A 19,827-nucleotide genomic window follows, 5' to 3' on the forward strand; every position below is an offset into this window, starting at 1 on the left:
ATGATCCTATCGAAACTGAAAGATAACGTCAGTCTGACTACAGCTGGCAGCGTGAAGAATGCATTTTTATTCGAGCATAACGATTCAAATTGGCAAAATTAAAAGTTAAGAGAAACTTTGAAACATTAAAAATAATGTTTTAATTTGATTTATGCAGTCTTTCAGTGTCTTACCACTTTTTGATCTGCATATTTACTGCTGAAGTTGAAAAAAGATTATCACAAACGATAAAATTTCAAGTCAGCATGATGATTTCCGGTTTTGGTAGATATTGAGATAGGTGTACTAATCGGGTTATAACTTTTGTCGGAGATGTCACAGAAGCATATTTTAAAGTTTGTCTGATTGGCCAGAAATTTTTCTTTATAGCGAATTAGAAGTATTATTTTATAACTAAAAAATAATGATGCAAAGAGTTGGTAAATTTCAGACGCGAGTAAACACGCGTTGAGTGCCTGACAATGTTATAAATACGCATGTTAACTTGCGTTAACTCGCGCATGGGTGCGAATGAGTTTATCTGGTTATGTAAACATTCACAGTAGCAGATATTATTTGAGAGAAAATGACTATTTTGACTTAGCCTTGCTTTTGTTTGTAAACATTTTGTTGAAGATTGTCTAACGAACCATGATACAGGTACATGCAAAATCGTGAAGCTCTTCGTATACACATTAATATGCTAGTTTGCAAGTTTTTGTCTCGAGCTTTAGCTTTCAGAGCCAAACATAGAACCCCGTTCAAGAAATAAAGGTCTTAAACTAGTAAGAAGCATTATTTAAACACCCCTTTGTATATAGCTGAGTGTATGGCATTATGTAATCTCATACCTGTTTGCTGTTTAGTTCAGAGAAAGAGCTAATCTCATCAATCGCTGTAAACCACATGCTGGCACTGGTTACACTCATTACTCATGTCTTTGTCTAACTGGTGATGTACTGTCTAACTTGCCAACATAAATGGATGCTAATCAATTGTCGTTTTTCTTGTAGAGTCCGATATTGAGTTTCGTAATAATGCTACAATGCCTGGCTTGCTCTTGATTGCAGGTATGTACTGACCAGATAAAACGATCTAACTTTTTTCCATATTTTCTTTCCAGGTTTGCATTCATATGGTCTCTAATTTAGACAACAACTGCCAGGACTTAGCCATTAGCTGTGCGCCTTTCTTGTTTTTTTTTACTGTTACTTATGCCAACAAGAACTTTAAAATGGTATTGTTTCATATAACAATAATAACAACATAGAGTTACTACTTAGAATAGTTTTTCTCTGTTATTACAAAAAATCAAAATTTGCATTCAATATAGTTCTGGTGATAATATTAAAATGAGTATTTTTATGGTTTAGTCTCATGGTTAGCCTCTGAGCCTTGATTTCAATGTATTCTGGTTTTGCTAACTGGAAGGTTTTAAGCTATTGAGACATTCACTGACCCTCCAATGAAAATAAAGACTGGTTTTAACTCTTTCGCTACCGTAAGCCGATATATCAGCTTTAGTGGTAGTTCAAGTACAGGCCGTAAGCCATATATCGGCTTTAGTGGTAGTTCAAGTACAGGCCGTAAGCCATATATCATCTTTAGTGGTAGTTCAAGTACAGGCCGTAAGCCATATATCGGCTTTAGTGGTAGTTCAAGTACAGGCCGTAAGCCATATATCGGCTTTAGTGGTAGTTCAAGTACAGGCCGTAAGCCATATATCAGCTTTAGTGGTAGTTCAAGTACAGGCCGTAAGCCATATATCGGCTTTAGTGGTAGTTCAAGTACAGGCCGTAAGCCATATATCAGCTTTAGTGGTAGTTCAAGTACAGGCCGTAAGCCATATGTCGGCTTTAGTGGTAGTTCAAGTACAGGCCGTAAGCCATATATCGGCTTTAGTGGTAGTTCAAGTACAGGCCGTAAGCCATATATCATCTTTAGTGGTAGTTCAAGTACAGGCCGTAAGCCATATATCGGCTTTAGTGGTAGTTCAAGTACAGGCCGTAAGCCATATATCGGCTTTAGTGGTAGTTCAAGTACAGGCCGTAAGCCATATATCAGCTTTAGTGGTAGTTCAAGTACAGGCCGTAAGCCATATATCAGCTTTAGTGGTAGTTCAAGACTTCAAGTACAGGCCGTAAGCCATATATCGGCTTTAGTGGTAGTTCAAGTACAGGCCGTAAGCCATATATCGGCTTTAGTGGTAGTTCAAGTACAGGCCGTAAGCCATATATCGGCTTTAGTGGTAGTTCAAGTACAGGCCGTAAGCCATATATCGGCTTTAGTGGTAGTTCAAGTACAGGCCGTAAGCCATATATCGGCTTTAGTGGTAGTTCAAGTACAGGCCGTAAGCCATATATCAGCTTTAGTGGTAGTTCAAGTACAGGCCGTAAGCCATATATCGGCTTTAGTGGTAGTTCAAGTACAGGCAGTAAGCCATATATCAGCTTTAGTGGTAGTTCAAGTACAGGCCGTAAGCCATATATCAGCTTTAGTGGTAGTTCAAGTACAGGCCATATATCGGCTTTTCAATATGGTTTCACTTTTCTTTTAATTATGAAGCCTATAGAACAGCTAGACTAATCAAATTTTGTCTCCAGTGAAACAACCTTGTTGCCAACTACTTGCTATCAATGTAAATATTTTTAGCTAAATATTGTCAACAAATCGCGGTGATAAATGTAGTGACCGTAAAATGATATATCCGCTTATCAATAGGGTTTCACTTTTCTTTTCATTGCGAAGCCTACACATTAGCTAGACCAATCAAAATTTGTCTCCAGTGAAACAATTGTGTTGCCAATCACGTGCACCTAAAAAATTTTTGTTTCAACTAATCCATTTCTAATTATTTTTCAAAACGGTGAAACCAGATCGTTATCGTCATAGCAAGGAAAAACACACTGCGTTCGTTCAACACAAATAAAACGTTCGATATTGTACAAGAGTAAAAATCACCTTGTAATTATCTTGTAGAAAATTTTGTTTTGAATAGGATGCATTTTACAGTAAAGTGATATCTGCTTTTATTCTCGAGATATTGCTTAATTACTAGCGGTATATCAGCTTTTCAAAAAGTTGGTTCATTAATTTGGGCAGAATATTCATTCGGTAAGATTTTAATGTGGTAGTGAAAGAGTTAAAGGTTTACTTGCATCAACATTTATATTACAGTTATTTAGTATGGAAAGATTAACCAAGTCTTACTTTGTTGTGTTGTAGGTGGAAAATATTTTACTAACTATATTTTTCCAGTATATTTTGAGTCATGAAATGATGATGAGCGTGTGCTGGATGGATATGATCTGTAAATTTTTTTACGAGTTTTTAAAATTGTACAAAAGTTTATAGTTTCAGCCCGAACAATGGTGAAATACCATTTTTTTCTGTTTGATGACATCGGTGGTAGGTTTTTACTAGTGTTTGATCAAATATCATTATACTATTCTTTGGATCGCTGAAAATATTGCCCAGGTTTACTGACACGCATTGATAAGATCGGCAAGGATCAAAGCGTTAAAACTTGACATATCATCAATTCATGAATTTTTACAAGTTTATATTTATATTTAACGACTATGGTATTATCTTATTGACATGGAATTACTTAATTTATTTGAAAATTTTAGCACTTTAACTACCAGAGGTGCGAGCTGTCTACTGACACAGGCTTGGGTAATATTTCATAACAAAGGCTAGTACAAAGCCATTTGCCCAGCTGCTTGCATTGAAAGCTGCTCATCCATAACAGCTCATGTATTGCTTTCCAGTTGGCAAGCACTTTATGTATGCCTATATCAAATTTATCGGCATGTCCACCAACATATCAACTGGTCGTGGATCAGTAGTTTGTTATCTGTTTAGGCCTACGTAGTCATTAAAGTCATCTTTCCTGAGAGATGTTACAATGATGAACAGATCTCAAATGCTAGTTCAACGCTTCTTCCCAGTCATTGGATGCGTAACCAACCTGATTTTCAAGGGCTGGTAGGTCATCCTTAACTAGTTCACTTAATAAGCTTTTTACTCAATGACCTCGCATAGACCTTTCAACACATTAGTTTCAACACTTGTTGCCATTTGTCTGTTGCTTTGAATTTCTTTGCATAAAGTGAACCTTTTTGCGGTATAATTTTAATTTATTTTAGACTTGATCGATACCCCAAACTTTTTTTTTAACTTTTGATAAACGTGATAATAATACCTCAAAAAAATACCATAACGCATCTATTTTGATGCAACAACACTCTATCTTTCAGTCCTACTCCCATCCTTCAATAAAAAATGGCCCTCAATTTTTCAAACAATTGCTTTAAGTGGTCTCAAATAGCACTACCATTAAAATAGAGTTAGCATTCAAATATAGGTTTAACGGTAGCCCACTTTCAACATGTCTGCAAATACCAAATAAAAGGTGGTCAGAGGCTCAATGCATAAAGTGGTCATCAACTTTCTTACTTAATATTTTGTTACAAACATTTTACTTTTGTAGAAGTTGTTTGATCTGGAGAATAAAGATGAGCTCTCCACACCGAACTATAGTCCCTCGATCATTTCCTCATAGAACCAATCATATCGGTCTACAAGTTTTTAAAAAAGCTAAAGGGTGAGTTTATGAGCCCTTGTTTTTTTAGTCTTGATCTTCTGATGATTATAGTTGGCTCTGGAGACTGCAGTCATTAATTACATTGGGCAGTTGGCTAAACCAAAATACCATAGCACTGGCAATCAAAAAAATAACTAAAACAATAGTTAGGATGCAAAATACTAATGTATGAAGTTGTATGTACAAATTATCCGTTTTTTATATTTATGTACAGTATTTCAACTATGTATAAATTTAGTATAAAGTTTATTAAAATATTATTATTAAATATTAATACTTAAATGTTAATATAAAAATATTAACCATTTTTGCAAAGTTTGACTGATTTTTTTAATGAGTTTAATTTGGGTTCTCAGAATTGAAACGTTTTAAAACACAAGCAGGTTTGTACGTAGTCCATTAACTGAGTGCATACAACAGGCTGTGCAGTGCAGCTCAGCACAACGTACGCGTTTAGCCAATATCAATGTTCTATGGCTCTTACAAAGTTTTCCGTACAAAACACTTTTTTTAGTGAGTAGCTGATTAATTGATTAATGGATTACTGATTGCTTCCTATTTTATTAGCAAAAGAGGCCGAGAACACGACCGAGCTCACACTGCAACACACTTTTAGCTTTTTGTTCGCATCTTTAGATGTAAAATTTTCTGTTGATTGATGTGTATATAAAAAATCTCATAGGCGGCGGGTTCAAAAATAGGGGCCATGCTAACCTGAGGGCACACTTCATTCATTGGTGAAAGTTAGGTCTTTAACAAAAGCCATTACATTTATGAGAATAGCGATTTGTATACCAAAATATGTTGTATTCTAATAAATAGTGTATTACGTTGTTCTATATAGAACGATATGGTAATGATGCTACCATATCACTACCAGGCGCACTGGCTTTTTAGCTATAACTAAAAATAACTTGTATTAACCGTTTTAGGCAACACTCTTGCTCACCTAAATTCTGGAGTTTTCTGTTCATGTAATAATATTATGTTTTCCAAACTATGATACAATTAAAAGTGCTCTTGTGAATCCTGGTCATCAAATGTTTTTAGCATTTTTTTATAACATCAAGTGGCAATTAAATTTTCCTATTTAATAATAATAATTTATTGTGTTTTCCAAACTATGATACAATTAAAAATGCTATTGTGAATTCTGGTCATCAAATATTTTTAGCAATTTTTTTATAACATCAAGTGGCAATTCAAATTTCCTATTTTCCAGCAAGATCAATAAATTTTTAACCCCTCTTAGCATTTTCAACATATTGAAGAGTGAAGTAATAATTTGTGGACATGATCCACAATAATCATGAACTTGTGGTATGACTCTTACTCTGTTTCTTACATCAAGCCTGCTTATAAACATGCTGTCAAAATGCAGTTGCATTTAAAGGTCGACTCGCAACAAAATTTACATTACAGTTATTTGGTATCAAAAAATTCACCATGTCTTACTCTACTGGGTTGTAGGTGCAGAATTTGTAGAATGGTAATTACAAGCTCTTAAAAGCTCAAAAATGAACAGTTAATCGCAGCCATCAGGAAAACATCGTAGGTTAGAATCCCTGTATTTTGATTATGTACTCAACTCAATGTAGTTATTGTTCTGACATGCAGTGTTATCACGTAAAATTAAAGGCCAATCACAGCCTCGGTATAAAACGTCTCGTAGCACTAGTTTATGACAAACACTTCGGGTTCTACACTTCGGGTATACACTTCGGGTATACATTCCTTCGAACTAAAGTTAAAAAATAAAATAATTTTTAGGCGAGGTTTTGAGATATCAGTGCTCAAAGTGACAGCATTACAATGATCAGGAAATAGTCACCTAAGGACAATAGACATGATTTATTGAATACATGAGGTAAATTTGTAAAAATATTTTGACAAATGAGGTTGCAAAAAAGTTTAAACAGAAGCCATCACTGCGCAACTTACACCCCATTTTAGCCGTTTCGTAAAGGGATTCCAACCTATGACGTTTTTGTGATGGCTGCGATTAACTGTTTGCTTTTGATCTTTTAAGATCTTGTGATCACTTTTCCCCATATTTTGCACTTACAACACAGCAGAGTAAGATACGGTAAATGGTTTGAGACTAAATAACTGTAATGTAAGTTTTGTTGCAAGCTCACCAATAATTTACGCATAAATTGTCTCAGTTATTTTATTTTTTTAATCATTTAAGAATTAAATTAGCTATAATAATAATTAGCTCGATTAATATTAAAAGCTTGGAAACCTCTGGTATTGTTTTTTTTTGAATTATACACGTATACAATATGATCGTCAAATACAGCAAAGCATGACGTAAAAGTAATACAAAGCAGATTTTACACTGATTGCTTCTGTTTTCTTTTGACGAAGCTGTTTCAGTGCGAATCAAATTGTTCAACTCCTGAGCTACTGTGAACCTAGTAGGACAGTAAAGATAGTCAGTGTTTTCGCATAACCAAGTGCTGCATGATGTGGCTTTGTCAAGCTTTTGTACGAATGGGTCGCAATCTCAAAAACCATGGTCAAGTCGCAAACCATGAAGTTGAGTTATCCGACTATAAAGCTGCACTAACTGAATAAGTAATACATTTTTTTTAGATATACAGCTATTTCTATGACAACCAGCTACAATCTGTTTAGATTTTTAACTTCAGCATAATTTTCTGGATATAAATTCAGAAATCTAGATAAATATCACAACATCTTGATTGATATTGGTTGCTATGACATTTTGAAATGTAAACACAATTGTGCATTAGTTTTTGTTTCTCAAACTTCAACACTTGTTTTCTCGGAACTATGTTTTGGCATTAATGGTTTCAGCATTCAGCATGCATTAATTACATGCATTCAGTTTATTGACCATAAAACCTGCTGTAATTGAGGTAAAATCAAAATTTTGTTTTGCAAAATAGCTGTGAACTCACTCCTTTTGATAGTAGTGTAGATAACTCCCAATCTCAAACCACTGATTTAACCATGGTTTCTGAGATCATGACCCAAATTGTTTATGATTAGTGAGTAATTGACAAATTACTTTACTGTATATATACCTGAATGAAAAAAGCAATTGTTTGTATATGTTGAACCAATAAAAATATGTTTACAACCCAAGTGTAGTTTCGCTTTGCGAATATTTGCTTTATGACAATTTCTTCTTAGAAATGACAGTCATGTCGGAGGCATAACAGCCACAAATTTTTACTAGTTTTAGTTCTATGGACTGGGTAATTTTATTGAGTAATAGTGCTGATGAGAGTAATTATTTTTGTCAGTAATAATATATTGTAAACTAATAATATTCATGAATCATCTGACTCGAGTTTTATGCTCACCTCACGGTAATTTCAAAATGAACGAAAAATGTTCCCTCTCATTCTGCAACACATTTTTTATAGTTTTCGCGGCATCAACTAACGTATTATTATACTGATTAATTTGCTATAAAAAGACTGTTAATAGATCATGTGGTTTAAAGTTATAACCATTTATACAGACTCATTTTAGAAATTAGGTGTCACTAATTACTTATGTCGCAGTAAAGAAATTCCTTTCGTAGTAAAGGAGTTGACGTTAGTTTGTTAAATACATCATGTAGTTACCACACTGTTTAGAACAAATAGTGCTAATGTAAAACTACAATAAAAATATGTCATCGCTAACATAAATTTGCTACCAGTTTTAATTTTATATTATACTATATATTTTATATAGGTTTTGCATTTTCTATTAAAGGATTTTAAATGTTCCCAGGACAAAAAGAAGCCACTGTAACAGGCTTTTCATAGAAATGATTTTAAACTCTATCTTAGTATGATAGATATTTCTGTAACAAGTATTGATGTGGCTAATTGTGCCTAATACTTTTATACGCTTTTGACTAAGTCGAACAAATCTAGTTTGTTTCACTCTTACCACCTGCCTCAAGTCGGTGCAAATGATCATCAAAAATTTGATTTCTTTGTGCCGCTAAAAATGGCACATTAAAGAGAATTTAGTTTGGTGCACACTCAAATATTGGTTAATTATTTGCCTTGCTAAAAACCGTAATAGACTCATCTGGATTACATGTACAACTTAGCTGCCTAGGTTGCTAACTCGTAGTTCCGTGGCTTGTTATCATTTTGCTTGTTAGGGAGTAGTAATCTTTTTAAAAAAATGAACCCGCTTTTTTTGTTGGAAACATACCATTCAAGCAGCAAATGTATGTCAGTGCTACTGCGCATTATGCTGGTTAATATTCTCAGCTTTGTTAATCATTGTTAGTATTGAATAAGTGTTGCTGCTTTTTGGTTTGTCTCTTTTTCCATATATATGTAACTATTATGTATGACTTTTTAGCTTCATGAAGCTGGTGCAGAGTTCTTACTAACCCTTTAGTGACCGCGGGCTTACGGCTGGAATTCCCCCAGCGCACCAGAGCAATTACTATGGTTATTTGAGCCTTCGATACCACTGCGTAAAAACTGCATCAACTTTCATCAAAATTGAGGTAGATACATAAATTAACATGCACAAGAATGCTGAGAAATTTCTCTACAAGCTGATTTTTTTTTATGTAGCTAGCTTGCATTTGCTTTCCTGCAAAACTCTCAATTCGTTGAAGCGACGAGTTTTTTTATTTTTGTCGGTCATTTTCAATTGTTTTCATATTTACTAAAAGCAATTTTGCAATGTTGTATAAATAATTCCTGCATGGATTTATATGTTCACAACAATTTAAAAAAAAATTAGTCGTCCAAGAGCATTGAAAGTGGAGTTATGAGCTCCAATGTATAGCGGGAGCGCCACTGGAAATGCTCAAGACGCCTTGTCCATAAGCAGCGCAAGACAGTCACCCGACAAGGTTGCTCCAACTTTTGTGCAAATTGGCACAAGACTGTGAATAAATATGCATCTGGAAGCTGAGAAATCTTCCTGCAGAATGAGATTTTTTCCTCCACACAGCTTGCAAAAACTTGGCAGCTAGACATATATAATTATATGCAGTTACGATTTTTTGCTCTAGTTTTTATGCATTTCTTGAGACTATAAATCTATGTAAAAGTTTTGCATATAAAGTCAATGCACAGGTTCATGTGTGCTGCAGCAAACATTAACCGGTTGTGTGCAAGAAGAATTAAGTCGTGAGCCTATATTCACACATTTGGTGAAGCAGCAAAAAACATGAAGTAACATTTATTATGAGCAGAAACAGCAAATCATGGATTACTAGATTGCAAAACAATATGAGAACAGAACTTTTTGATTAGACCGCTGCTCTGAAGATGAAAGTGTGCCACAAATACAGCACACCAATGCACAACTAATACAATAGATTAGCAAATTTATGTAAAAATGCTAGCAATACAAAGCAGTGAAGCATTTGCGGAAACAATAAAAAACCATTTGTAAATAAATTTAGTTAGCATGGTAAAGATCAAAACACGACTTGCACAAATATATTCCACTTGTGACTCCGCTGCCAGTGCATTCAGCTTGCTCGTCGACAATGTATACAGACAACTGGTGCACATAGCCAGAGACATCAACGGAAAGCAAATAACTTAATTCCAAATTTAGATCTGTTAGATGGAATATACTGTCTGAAGTTGAGCCATCCTTCCCATGCCAGCAAGCTTTCATCTACAGATATAAATTTATCAGAGTGAAAAACAGGATAGAACCAGTCGCATGTCATGGCAAAATTTTTTTCTAACTTGAACATTTTATTGCCAGTAGGGTCTTCAAAATTGTCAATAAAGTGTAAGCTTGCTTCTAATTTTCTTTCAATTTTTAAATTGATTAAAAATCAGCGTAGATAATAAAGGAATGTCACAGTGGACCAGTAAGGCAGCATAGTAGGCTTTTTGAGAATACCTAAATGCAAAACTAAACAAACAACTCGCCAAATCTTTATCATCAACAGGCTCCGACGCATCACAATGTTTTTGAAGGCCATATTTATTTGTTTCGTTCAAAATAATATTTATAGTGACCGATGTTTAAAAAGCTTTGAATAATAAAAAACACCTACCTGTTTAAGAATTCAAACTTATACTCCTGCCAGACTGTTAGCAAAATGTAATTATCTTGGTTTTAAATCAGCTCCTCTTTGATATCCGTCATTATTAGCCGTTTCAACACCGGCCGTTTCAGTCTCACTTTCGCAATCCCATTCATTTTGTTGATTCTCTTTTTTACTTTCATCGGCTTCCTCACATTTTTTGGTCTAAAATTCCCTTCTTCACTTTCAAACCTGTTGTTATCTTCCTGTAAACAAATCTTTTTAATAGCGCTTCAAATATCGCATCCGTTCATGATGATCAGCTTTCCATAAAGACCGTTCAACTTCTAACAAAGTGTTCTTTTTGCACATGCGTAGAAGGGAGTAATTACAGCCTCAAAACAGTAGTATGATATCTTTTAAAACTCCTCAAAATATTAATGAAAAATGTTAGTGCCATTTTTAAAATAAATAAATGAATTTAAAAAATACCTATTGAAGACTCAGATCTGATGGCAATTACGGGTTTGGTGCGCTGAGACTGCGCTCTCAGCCCATAAGATTTACGGGAACGGTGTGGAAAAGGTTAACAATAATTTGGTTGAACGTCAGGTTCTGGTTATTATGTTTTACAAATTGGACTATGCCCTGTGAATAACTGCTTAATTTCAATTATGTACACAGCTCCTATTCACCCTTGCATGTTTATAGTTGTCGTGTTCTTGCATTCCTGTTACCTGTTTACCGGCGATATCACTTGTACAAACTATAGGTTAGCGTAGCGTCTGAGACAGGAACAGAAACTTGCAGTTAACACCCATGGTGACGAGCTCTAAACTTTACCTTACAATAATATCTAGAAGCCAAGTCCAAATCAAGGTCAGACAACTGACAATCGATTTCATGACTTGGTGATCGCTATTGAAATTTTGTTCACATTGCTTAAGTCATGCTCTTCTAATGCCTAAAGACTACACCGGAGAGGAATATAAAAGCTGTGATTGAATGTCAGGGCTAGAATACCAAATACACTTGTACTTGCTCAGTTTTTGTTTTTTCTGCAGCAATCAATGAACTTGCAAACAATTTGCTGTAAACGTATGTTGAAAACAGTTAATGTAAATCGGAAAAGGTTCTATTAAAAAAAAACTTGTTATTTCTATTTTGTTATGAATCATTGCAGAGTGCTGCCATAACATGTCCTGCATCCTCTTTGATGCTAGTCAAGTTATCTACAGAACTGGCAATTTAAGGTTCAAACAGCTTACATACATCTTTGGGATGTTTCTGGTCAGAAGAGAGTGGACACAAGAACTTAGTGAAGGTAAATCACGGTGTTTATAGACCAAAATATTGAGAAACGTAGAATGAGCTTTAGTGAAAAAAAAAAATTTTTTTAGAGGTATTTTACAATTATAGAGATAAAAAATCACTTCTAGTCTTAAAAATTCAATTATATTATTTTTGGCAAATACATTTAACACTTTTGCTATCACATCAATTTCTGACCAAACAAAATTAATTCAAACAAATTTTCAAAAAACTGATATACAGCTAGTATTTAAGTAATATCACAAAAATCAAAACCTACCGTTTCACTGTTAAATGCATCTTTTTCAAAAAAATTCTACAAAATAACTATGAAACTGTTTAGTGAGTCCCAATCTCACAAATGTTCTGACGCTTTCTTTGCGTTGAATGAACGCTGTGTGTTTCTTATTGCCATGACGATAATGATCTGGTTTTTCTGTTTTGATAATAAGTAGAAATGAAACTGTTAGGCTAAAAATTATTCTATTGGTTGCGGGTGATTGGCAACCAAATTGTTTTGGTAGAGACAGAGTTTGATTTGTCTAGCTAATGTGTGTGCTCCGTAATGAAAAGAAAAGTGAAACCCTCATGATAAGCCAATACATCGGCTTATGGTCTGTACTTATATTACCTCGGAAGCCGTGACATCGGCTTATGGTAGCGAAAGAGTTAATAATTTGCCCCATGCTATACCCTTTATAACTTTCAATGGCATTCATGTTGGTTAATAGATTGACTCGCGTATTAGTATTACTTACAATCTGTTTGTGATAAATCCAATTTTTGCTCAAAATCCCGTTCTGCTTGTCATAGCTATCTTTTGCAGTTATCCTTCATTTTTCGTGATACACAGGGACATTGGTTCTTTGTGAAAAGTGAAATCGCAAAATAAAAAGTAGTTTTTTTTACGTACTATATATACATGTACATGGCTCAAACTTTTTTTGTTAAAAAACTTGCATTTTTCTCTAAACATAATGTATTTGTTTCCTGTATGATAAATAAATTGAAGTTCTCTTGATTGACTGTTATGTCGTATTTCAATTTCAATCCCAGTATGGTAATTTAAAGAATGAACTTCAAGTGTATGGGCATAGTTTGGACTTTATCTGGTTGGAATATCTGTCCAGTAAATGCTCTTATAATGCATTCCTCTTATAACGGGAACTCCACCTAAAAATAATTTATGTAAAGCTTTTGTTTGATGCAACATAAATACTTTCACATGAAGTAAAGTGTCAAGTTGGTGCAAATTCTCAAATTCAATGACGAGAATTTTATAGCTGGCTTTAAAAATATAGTTTACATTCTTGCCGAACTGGAGCAATAAGAGTATGTATAGGGTTCGCTATTATAGATTTTAGTACATTGTTAACTCTTTTGCCACCGCAAGCCTATGCATCAGCTTATCAATAGGGTTTCACTTTTTTTATTAGGTAGCCACACATTAGCTAGACACATCAAATTATGCCTCCAATTAAAGAAATTTGTTTCCAAGCAGGTGCAACCAATATAATTCGTTTGCAGTTCAACCATTCTAACATTTCACAGTAATTTAAGTACAGACAGTAAGCCGGTGTATTGACGTTTCAATAGGGTTTCACTTTGCTTTTCATTACGAAACCTACACATTAGCTAGACTAATAAAGTCTGGTCTCGCACGAGACCACCTTGTTGCTAGTCAGGTGCATCCAATATACATTATTTTTGTTCAACTATTCAATTTCCAATCATTTTTTCAAAACGGCAAAACCAGATCGTTATCGCAAACAAAGCGTCAGAAAAATTGTGAGAGTGAGATTCACCAAACAATTCTAAGCTTACCTTGTAGAGAACATTCTTTTAAATAAGATGCATTTTACAGTAAAATAATATCTGTTTTCATTCTTGAGTTATTGCTTAAATACTAGCGTTATATCGCTTTTTTTCAAAAAACCGTTTGAATTAATTTGGGAAGGTTAATCATTCGGTCAGAATTTTATGCAGTAGCAAAAGAGTTAAACTAGTTTGCCATTAGAAGATGTCAGTTGTGTCAAAAAATAGAAAAAATGACTAGCCTTTCATAAACTCCCAAAAATTGGAAAGCTACCTATTGGTGCAAGCATTGGAGTATTGATATACCCAGATGAATGTTATGAGCTCTAGTCTCATCAAAAATATATATTTTTCCTAACTGTATCCCGACGATGGATAAATGAAAAGTCAGACAGACACCGCTTTCACCTTGTTAGTTAGCAACAACAAGTATCAATCAGTCTTTTGTTGCTTTTATTTACTTCACCTTCTTGTTTGTCTCCAAATTCATGTCTACTGCCAATTAACCAGAATGTTTTTAATTGTTTAATCGGTTGATATGAGCATTAAAGTGGAAATTTTACCTGAGCTAGTAATTATTTCAGTTTTCTTGAATAGTGTTACAAAAACGAACTGTAACAAACAGGCGAAGTGGCACTTGCATGCCAATGGCAGAGTAACTTTATTGTAAAAGCACATGCCATAATCGTGTAAACCAAGGCTGAAAATCTGTTCTACTAGAAACTTCTGAGCTATTTAAAGGACTTTAATAATGTCTATATAATCTCAGATTTTTTGAATTTTTTTAAAGTGCTCGAAAGGGCAACTTCATGTTTTTTTGTCCCAGCATTGAACCTTCTTCAAATAGATTACAATTTTTGGAGAAAAGCCGTCTGCACAGCAATTGAAGGCTCATGTTGTTCGTTGGAGCTTAGGACATATTATTTTAGTGTTAATTGTGTTTTAGTTGTATCATGCGTATTTTGGAAGAAAACATTAAACCTAGAAAGAGTAATTCAAAGTGGTCTAAAAACATGCGAGTTATAAAGCAAGCTGACTTATTTTTAATAATCCTAGCTTAGACAACTGAAAAAATTATTTCTGTAAGAAATGACATCTTGAAGCATATTTGTTAAAAAAATTATTTGCTTGCAAAATCTGTTGGTCTAAACTTTTCTTGATTTTGCTGGACTTGCTGGACGTACTATTTTAGTGTTAACCCTTTGGCAGAGAAACGACTAAAATGTCGTTTACCGGTTGCGTGAAGAAACAAAATTTATGTCGCTTTCGGTAGACGTTTATAAAACTGTCGCCTAGTAACGTTAAACAAAGGATATGAACACTAGTAAGTTTTAAATATCATCAACAATATATCGGTTGATGATTTACAATATGAAATGATTATCTGAGAGGCTTTGATTTGTGCTAAAAACTAAACAAATTGCCTCTCCTTGAAAAATAATAAAATTTGGAAAAAACAGTCAACATCAGCTCGACTTTCAAAACGGTAAAATAAAAGATTATTTGATCCTGCGATCATTAGTGACTTTTTGTTTGATCAGAATCAAAATAATTCAAATAATAGAAGTGATGTAAACTTTTTGGATTTTTAATAAACTTGGAAAATATAGGGAAAACGATCGTTGTGGTGTCAAATGCCTTCCAACGCTAAGTCGGTTAATATGCATCTGCAATGTGAGATTTCAAAATTTGATCACTGGCCATTTAAGAAGAACTAAATAGTTTTAGTGTAATCAGTATTAATAATACAGATAAAATCCACATTGATCGAAAAGTGTGCGTGAGGATCTTGTCTGTTTATATTTGCCTCCAGTGTCACCTGCCTACAATGAATGATTTTAGTTTACATAAAACCTGTTGTTATTCAATAAAAGCACTGATTCAACTTATGCTACTTCTATTTCAGCTCATCAAAAATTGGTAAACTTGCAATGAATCTATGTACTTATTTTATATATTTAGCTCTTCATCTTAAGCTTTCTTAAATTGCAATTGAGGTCCGTAAAAGTCGACGATAATTTTTTGCGATAGATGTAAGAAATAGAGTAGTAGTCATACCACAAGTTCATGATTTTTGAACAATTTATTACTTCATTCTTTAATAAGTTGAAAATGCTAAGACGGATTAAAAAAATTATTGATCTTGTTGGAAGAGAGGAAATTTGAATTGCCATTTGATGTTATAAAAAATTGCTAAAACATTTGATGACCAGGATTCACAAGAGCACTTTTAATTGTATCATAGTTTGGAAAACATAATATTATTACAGGAGCAGACAACTCAAGAATTTAAGTGAGCAAGAGTGTTGCCTAAAACGGTTAATACAAATGGTTGTTTAGTTATAACTAAAAGGCCAGTGTGCCTGGTAGTGGTAGCATCATTACCATATCAATCTATATAGAACAACGTAATACACTTTTTATTAGAATACAACATATTTTGTTATACAAATCGCTATTCTCATAAATGTAATGGCTTTTGTTAAAGACCTAACTTTTACCAATGAATGTGTGTGCCCTCAGGTTAGAATGTCCCCTATTTTTGAACCACACCGCCTATGAGATTTTTATAAACATATCAATCAACAGAACTTATTACATATAATGATGCAAAGAAAAAGCTAAAAGTGTGTTGCAGTGTGAGCTCGGTCGTGTTCTCAGCCTATTCCGCTAATAACATAGGAAGCAATCAGTAATCCATTTTCAAAAGTCTATTGATTGCCCATTTCTGAAACCTTGGTAACTTTAAAGGTCTGACACGGCTGGTTAAGTAACCAGCCGTGTCAGACCTTTAAAGTTACCAAGGTATTTTTACTACACTTGTAGTAAAAAATGAAATTGCGAGAACAAAAATATGTGCTCCCAAAAAACGGAAAATCCCAGGTCGGTGAGGGTTGTTAACATGTTTTCTATTGGTTCAATGCAGGCAGATGATTCTTTTCTTTCAAATAGGTACACGTATGACAGGCTAATTAATCAGCTACTCAATAAAAATGTGTTTTGTACAAACATATTTGTAAGAGCCATAGAACATTGATCTTGGCTATACGCGTATGTTGTGCCGAGCTGCACTGCCTGTTGTATGTAAATGTTGTTTCAGCCTGTTGCAAGTAAATATTGTTTCTTTTTTAGATCAGCTGTCTCAATGAAGTTCTGCTTGGCTTTTAAATTGGCATCCCACTGTGTGGTCGTGTTTCAGTCAGTGTTTTTCACCTCCGTGTTTCAGGTCGCAAGCAGAATTTCGCGATAGTAAAAGTACTTAGATGATACACCCTAAGATGCATTCAAAACAGTATTGTACGATAGCTTAGTGCTATAGACTACAACCCTATTCTGGTGTTTCAAACTATTGCCAGTTAGGAGTGTGGTAAGTAGCAGCTAAAGCTAAATGTCTTTATTATATAAAATACCTAAATACTGGCAAGGCAGAAGCGCATGGAAAACATGTAACTATAGAAACTGTTCATAGCAAGATATCCCTTTTGCTGCCATATGCGCATTTATGCAAAGTGTATGGCCAACTGTCATATGCACACTATAGCAAATTTTCAAGCAGTCGCATAGTAACTTAATTTTATTACTTGTTGATAACATAAGCAACGACCTTTAGTACTTTTATAGTATTGACAGTGATGTCTAAATATTTTTCTATGAAAGTTGCATAAATTCGCAAGTCTGTTTTAAGTCTTTGTTTGGAAAATTTCAACTCGGAAACGCTCATCTTTTTTTCAACATTTGAACTATTTAGCGTTATTATGGCCTTCGCAAGTTCCTCGCGACTTAAAAAACAAAGAGTTACATATGTTGATGAAATTGCAGCCAATTCAAAATCTGGCTTAGTAATTAGAAAGATAATGAAAGACGCAGCACTAACTCTGACGGTAATCTGCTAAGTTCTGACGGAAATAATAGTTTTGTAAGTGTAAGTAAAATTGGAGATGATCATTTTAGTTTCATTGCGATCACAGCTTTACATAGGTTTAGTAATGCACAAAGCATAAACATGTCGATTTGGTGCATAGCTCTGGTAACACGTTTGCAAAATAAAATGTTACAAAAATGTTTTAGAGTTTGAAGTTTAAAAAACCCGTGAACATACCATGAAGTAAAATCACGATCTTTCAGTAAAATGACTGACAGTAAGCCGATGCTTAATTGGTACATGGATGGCAGCAATAGGCATATCTAAACACACCAACTTTAGAGTGTTAAAGGCCAACTGAATAATAAGGGATTTTTATACAATTAAATAGTCAATCTGTGCATGAAAAAACATTGACTGTTAGACAGTTAATAATTTTATTCAGCTCAAGAGTTGGACTAAACTTGGTTTGTACTAAAAATACCATGGCAGTCTAGAGTGCGGTAAAATATTGTCAGTTGCAATAATTAAACATTCAATTATTGCAAACTATTGCAAGAAGGTCAATTAGCACAATTGTTATTGTGTCAGTCTAACGCGTTGAATCATGCAAGTTTAAATCCTATGTGACACAATTTTTTTTTCTGATTTCCAACTGTGGCTTTAGATGGACATATACTGTTCTCATAATAGTACAGGCTGAATGTGTACAATGTTGTTGATTTTTGTGCGTTTTGCTTAGAAGGGAAAGGAACAGTACCGCTGTAATTGTTGGTTTGTAAAATAGAGCTTTTCTTAATCCAACTATTTATTACATATTATATTTCAATGATACCATTCTTAACTAAGATTTGAACAAAGAAGCATTAGCTTGAAATAAATCACTGATGATAATCATTGTTTTTAATTTTACTGAGCGAAATGATTTGTGTTAACCACAACATTAAAACAAACTTTTTCAAAGAAAAGCTTATTGATTAAAGTTTTATTGTTAGGTGTAACATCAGCATACTTAGAATTGCAATATCTTTAGGAGAAATGTAATTATGCAGTTTCAGTAGGAAGACATCTTCTGTGCCACACCTACATGTAGTAGTGCTGCCAAAGTAACCCGCTGCAAGAGCTTCCTTTTAAAGTTCAGGTCCATTTCCTAAGTATTTTGAAACAACGTGATGGAACACACTTTTTAGTAATTAATGTTAGAAAACCTCCTTGATATTTTGGGAAAGTCTGTAAAATGGGTAGGGTTCAAAATTCTCCTAATTTTCAACTATTCAACTTACTAAATGGTTTCATTGCAGGAAGAGCAGCAACTCTACCCGTTGAAGCATATTGGTCTAGAATGCCTGACCTTCAAACGACAGGTTGTTGTTCAATTTCCAAAAAGGTCTCCAGTGACAGGAAAGACATCCAAGCTTGAAGTTCTTTCTGCAACTGGGCGTGTCTGCAATCAGCAAAGTTCCCTTGCCAATTACTTTAGAGATGTCTTGCTAGAATATTATTGTAAAAAATTGTGCCTAGCCGTTGGTTACACTAACCATAACATATTGCACTATACTCAACATGCAAGGGACTGCTCACACAAATCGCAGGACAATTATTGTAGCAGCAGTGTTTTGAAGCTCTAAAACTTTATTTGACAGAAATAAATCAGATAATCCATTTTTGTTGACAAAAGGTTTGATGCTATGCTTTGTAAATCATTCAATTTTCAATATTTTGGTATTGCAACAACTGTTCGGGCTGCTTTTGATGGTTGATTCCATTTTCACAAAAGACCTTTAGGTTCATACAAACTCATTGTTTGTAATAATATTGTCTTTGTCATTGTTGCACTCAATTAAACTATTTGTTTGACACGCCTATATTAAGCTTATAACATCTCTAAACTCTACTCCCTAAAGGGGCCGCTTATGAATTCATTTTTTTCTTTTGACTAAGAATGATATTTTGAAATGAAAGTGTTGACCAATGTTGATAAATGCGAGATGAATATCTATGTAATCTTCACAGTGTGTTCAAAGTTACTCCTTGGTTTCATCGAAGGCTCCTATCGCAAATTTTTTTATAATTCAAAGGCCACCACATGCTATCTTTTCCAGTTTTGTCTGCTAGTAGCAATGATTGGATTTGATGAACATGTTTTAGTAACGAAAGTGGTCACAGTTCATGTTTGAAATTTATGTTTTGAACATTTTAGCTCTGTGAATGTAACGGGCATATTTGCAGCATGCTTGAATATATGCAATGCTTTAATATATGATC

The 19,827-nt window shown here is 34.1% G+C and overlaps 1 long non-coding RNA gene across 1 annotated transcript; it reads left to right on the plus strand.

Annotated features, from left to right (window-relative positions):
• The first annotated feature begins 987 nt into the window (after positions 1 to 987).
• LOC137398954 (uncharacterized) lies at positions 988 to 9,118 on the plus strand. Its single transcript, XR_010979079.1, has 4 exons — positions 988 to 1,049; positions 3,847 to 3,969; positions 4,475 to 4,588; positions 8,930 to 9,118. It is a non-coding gene; the product is annotated as an uncharacterized lncRNA (long non-coding RNA).
• The last annotated feature ends 10,709 nt before the right edge of the window (positions 9,119 to 19,827 follow it).

This window comes from Watersipora subatra, chromosome 6 (assembly GCF_963576615.1).
Source record: "Watersipora subatra chromosome 6, tzWatSuba1.1, whole genome shotgun sequence".
NCBI classification, from domain to species: Eukaryota; Metazoa; Bryozoa; class Gymnolaemata; order Cheilostomatida; family Watersiporidae; genus Watersipora; species Watersipora subatra.